Genomic DNA, 5,347 nt, shown 5'->3' with positions numbered 1-5,347 from the left:
AGTTGTGCTGTCTGGCAACAGAAATTTTGAAGGCCGTATTTATCCTTTGACTCGGGAAAACTACCTTGCTTCTCCTCCACTTGTAGTTGCATATGCTCTTGCTGGCACTGAATATGGTAGTGGAAGTTCTCGAGATTGGGTTGCAAAGGGTCCAATGTTGCAGGGTGTAAAAGTTGTTATTTCAAACAATTTTGAGCGTTTTCATCGCAGCAATTTGGTTAGCATGCATATTATTCCGTTGTGTTATTATTTAAATACGGAAAAGTAACTGAGCATGTTTTCCTAAAACTTAGCATTTTTTTTTTTTCACAGTTTTGAGTTTCTAATTTGTTTACAATTCTTAAATGTCTTTCAAAGTTAATGTGGTTTGAGCGATTTCTTTTAACTTCTTGAATCCCTATGCCTTTTAACTTCTTAAATCCCTATTCCTTTTCAAGACCAATGACAGGATCAGTCTCACCATGCTTTCCTGAATTTATTCCCGTGGATAATAAGGAATGGGCTGTCAAAAACATATCAGAGGGGTCCATTATCCGCATTGTCTCATACAATGTTCTTGCTCAAGTATATGTAAAGAGCAAGTTATTTCCATGCTCTCCATCACATTGCCTGAAATGGAAGGCACGCTCACAATCTCTCCTAGCACTACTAAAAAGTTTGGAGGCTAACTTCTTATGTCTACAAGAGTTAGATGAATTTGAAACATTTTATGAAGGAAACATGGACAAAGAAGGGTATTCAAGTGCATATATCCAACGAAGTGGATGCAAGCGTGATGATTGTGGAATCTTTTATAAGCGCGAGCGAGCAGAGCTAATTTTAGAAGAGACCAGTGATTATAATGACCTTGTACTTTCTAATGAAGATCCAGAAAATTTCAGACAAGGTGAAAGATGAAGAAAATTTAGGTACCAATAACAGCAAAGGTAGACTGCCAGGATCCCCACAAACTGATTTACCAGAAGATAGAGGAGATCCAAATCACCCTGGGGTGAGATTGAAGCAGAATTGTGTTAGACTATTAACAACATTCAAACTTCTAGAGCCCCCGCACCACGTGATTGTTCTTGCAAACACACATATTTACTGGGATCCAGATTGGGCAGATGTAAAGCTTGCACAAGAAAAGTATCTTCTATTACATGTTACTCAATTTAATGATGCAATCAGAAAGATTCAGTTGTACCAAACATTCATATTGTACCAGACTTGTTTTTATACTCAATCAAATATATGAAGTACGTTTTGGCACACATTGGCTGTTTCCATTTTTCCTGGACTTGTGTTTAACTAAAACATATTACTTGGATTTCTGTTTATAATTATCTGCATTTTACTCTTATAATTTTAGGGTAGAATGTAGTAGATATTTAACTAAATAGTCATGCATGCATGGGCCCATAGGTCTCAAGGGTTCTACATAGCTCTGATACCAAATGTAAGGACCAACCCTATAATTTTTTTAAATACTAAAAATACAACCATAAGAAAATAGCGTTGGGAACTCAAAAATCATTAAGAATTATATAAAACTTTCCTGAATTTCACTTTATTGAACATATCATCTAGTTTACATGTTATTAGCTAAAACCATAATGAAGGCATACAAAAGAATACTATAACAACATAGGTACCGTTCACCAGGAGACGAGATTCAAACCTGACTTGCTGCTATTTGCCCTCTTTCGTTTTCGGTCGCCTCCAAGTGTAAATGTCGACGTGCTTAATCCGAATGCAATGACACACCGGTTGACCTCCTAGCCTACTCCTTGGGTATTCTCCTTCCCCGTGGACCCCCGAGCTGCAATGGGGTTGTACAATGGAGGAATGTAAATCGCTGGTAGAGGAGAGCACTCCTTGGCTCAAGAGTCCCCTCTAAAGTCCTCTACCTCACCAAACTCACTATAGCTCGTAGTCACTACTCTGGCATTGTCTCCTCCATCCAACAATAGGGTAAAAAAAAAGTCTTTTCTCCCATGGCTTGCCCCTTCTTTTATAGCAGTTCTCATAGGTGACACTTGGCATTTTATGTATAATTATTATTTTTGATAATTCAATAGTTTGATTATTCACCCACCCATGTGTCGCTCTCTCATCAAGGATCTCCAAAATTATTTACTTTAATTTTAATTTAAAAATAATATTTTTCCTCACCTTAACAAGATTCCTATTTCTTCTCCTAGTTGTCTCTTGATTTCTTTTTTTTTACTCCTTAATTTGTGTTCATTACTGAAGTCAATTGATAAGTCAATTTGATCCCCTATCTACTCCCTAATTTAACTCAAGTTATATCTTAGATGGATATTCTTATGTTGGTTGTTGCCACATGGAAGTTCTCTAAATTTCTCTAAAATTTAATTTATTAATCTTATTTTAAATTCACCATCATCTTCTCTTAGTTAGGTTTAACTATTTTAGGATTAATATTTATCCTTACATTTATGTCTCTCTTCCCCCTTTTTACCTAATTAAATTTCATTATCTACCTAATATTTTCCAACATGGGAAGGGTAGAGTTTTTAAGTAAAATATTCTATTTCTTCCTATGATCCTCTTAACCCAAGTTTTATTCTTGATTTAATTAGCTCAGTCTCTAACATCATTTACCCTTGATGTGAATTTACCTGGTTTTTCATATCTTGATTATATTTATTAATTTACCTTCAAGAACTCCCCTTGAAGTTCCAAGGGTGTCACACCTAACAGTTTATTTTTGATGCCAAGGGTGCCAAGTTAGTCATGCCCTTCAAGAAATTCCCTTGAAGTTCCAAGGGTGCCACACCTAACAGTTTATTTATGATGCTAAGGGTGCCAAGTTGGTCGTGCCCTTCAAGAAATTCCTTTGAAGTTCCAGGGGTGCCACACCACTTGCCCTTCAAGAATTTAGTGGCTACAAGGGGAAAGTATAGGTGCAATGATAGAGACCATCATCATTTATTATGTTGCCTGCTATAGTGAGACTAATGGTGCCGGGGATCAAGGAATCTGCCTTGATGTGCACACCCCGGTAAAATCCTCATGAGCGACCCAACTTTGGGACCTGCCCTCATGACATTGTGATATTCCAGGTGAAGGTGTTTGAACATTTCCATCCCAAGTCACGACAGGAGTGCTAGTGAGTGAGATCAGGGGCACTGTCCCACCCCTCCCATGCAGTTCCATCCAATTGTACAACCCCATCACCCATATGCGAGTCATTCAGCCAAACAACTAATTTGTGCCTGCAACCACTAACATATCATCAGAATATAGATAAACATATATAGTAGGTTTTCAAAATTGACTTAGAATTTCAAAGACAAAATATAAATTTTCATCAAACCAGATGTCGTCAACTGGTCATATGCGAGTGCCTCTGGTGGATTCCTACCATACTCAATAATCATCAATAACAATGTTTCTCAGTGTTAGTCATTGTCATAATAGCATCATCAATATCACTTAGTTATTCACATCGTTGTTTATTGTGAACCAGAACTAACACAAGTAGGCGACAAAGGGGACACATCCATCATGGCTATCATCATCATAACATCAATGGAAACATATATATCCATCAAAGCTATCAACATCGTAACATAAATAGAAAACATACCTATCCGTCAAAGTTATCATCATCATGATATCAAGAGAGAGCATACGTATCCTTTACTGTTATCATCATCATAAATTCAATAGAGACTAAACATAACCATTTATGCTACAATCATCATAATATCAATAGAGAACATGCATAACCATTGATGCTACGATCATCATCATATCAATATAGAACATGCATAACCATTAATGCTATTTTCATCATAATATCAATGTAGAACATACATAAACATCACAACCACTAATAATAGAGTCATATGTCTGGATCCTCAACCTGAAGTCCTCAAAGAATAAAGTGTGGGTCTTAGGGCTAAATAAATGTTAATGTCATATCAATATCAGTCAACTAGAGTGGGGCACTACATGGGGGTGATCCGGATTGGATCATTATATTGATTTCCGTACATATCGATGCTTCTAGAGTGGAAAAAGTGGAGGAATTAGCTCATGGGATTATTTTTATCGGCGAGACCTAGTTTGGAAAAACAGGGTCTGAAACATTCCGAGATTGTTTTGAGGCATCAAATGATGTTTTTTGGGGGTAAAACTTTTCTTCTTTAGCGCAATATCTTTTCATGCTATTCTACACATAGAGACATTTCCAATGGCATAAGAATTGTGTCAATCAGAGTCTGTATGTGAATGTTATGCCACTCAGAAGTTGACCTTCTTGTTTTCACCACCATAGTTCAAGAGGATTCCACGTGAGTGCCCATTATTCATCAAAAAGAGGCTAGCCACGTGATTATGATGTAGAGGAATCTAGAAGAGTGTATGTTGTAACTATGGTTAAGAGTTGAGGTAGTCAAACCTAACCATTAGTAGATTATTTGGCTATGTTATAACCAGGCCACTGGGAGGAAAAGGGGTTCCCTTCTTTTGAATGCCTTTGTTCCATAAATGAGAAAAAAATAATGAGAAGGGATAGGAGGTAGAGCACATAGATAGGATGTGTGCAACTTAGTAGCCTATGGGCCACAAATAGTTAATTTGGAAGCTCAGGGACAAATTGCCTCCTTTGGACAACCTTCCTCATCTAGAGAAGACCTTCTTTGCCCTTCGAAAATTTTAATTTAGTCAAGGAAAAATATTACTTTTAATAGAAAAAACGCAAGTACACAAAATTTCAGGTCGGCCTAAAGTCATATTCGGGTCTCCAAAGAAGCATATAAATACACATCAAGGCAACCTCATTTGGACATCACATCATCATATCTTCTCTCTCTCCCCTCTTCTGATTGGTTCATATAGGTCTAAAGCTAGGAAGCCAAGCTCACACATGCAAAGGGAAGAAGGGCATTCGAATTTTCTGTATTGAACTTGTGATTGGGTAGCCGTTAACTTAGTTTGACTTGGCATTTTGGCACACTTTGACTTGCAAAATTTTGATTTTTGAAAGTCAAAATTTTATGTGGAGAGATCGAAATTTTTTGGGTATTTTGACTAGGGTTGATTGCAGGTTTTTTGACCAAATTTTGGCTACATAAATTTGAAGCTTGACCATAGCTATCTCTCTCCTTTGATCGAGATCTTTTGGGATTCTTTTGACTAAAGTTTGACCGGCGAAGGAGGTTGAATTTTTTGACCTCTGATCGAGCTAAATTGGAGCTAATTTTACTGTTGAATTTTGATTGGTTAGGGAAACTTTGACTATTGTTGACTTTGACCAAAAATTGTAGACTTTGACTTTGGATCACATTTGAATTTTGAGGTCATGTCTCATTGGATATTGGTTAGTTGAATTGGT

At 36.9% G+C, this 5,347-nt stretch overlaps 1 pseudogene; it reads left to right on the top strand.

The window, feature by feature from the left end:
• The first annotated feature begins 433 nt into the window (after nucleotides 1-433).
• LOC149151295 (carbon catabolite repressor protein 4 homolog 4 pseudogene) lies at nucleotides 434-1,237 on the top strand (annotated as a pseudogene).
• Nucleotides 1,238-5,347: the final 4,110 nt, after the last annotated feature.

This window comes from Pinus tabuliformis, chromosome 9 (assembly GCF_031772625.1).
Source record: "Pinus tabuliformis cultivar Carrire ecotype Pingquan chromosome 9, CPIR1, whole genome shotgun sequence".
Classification (NCBI taxonomy): Eukaryota; Viridiplantae; Streptophyta; class Pinopsida; order Pinales; family Pinaceae; genus Pinus; species Pinus tabuliformis.
The sequence above is the reverse complement of the archived record's forward strand: the minus strand, read 5'-3'. Positions and strand labels throughout refer to the sequence as shown.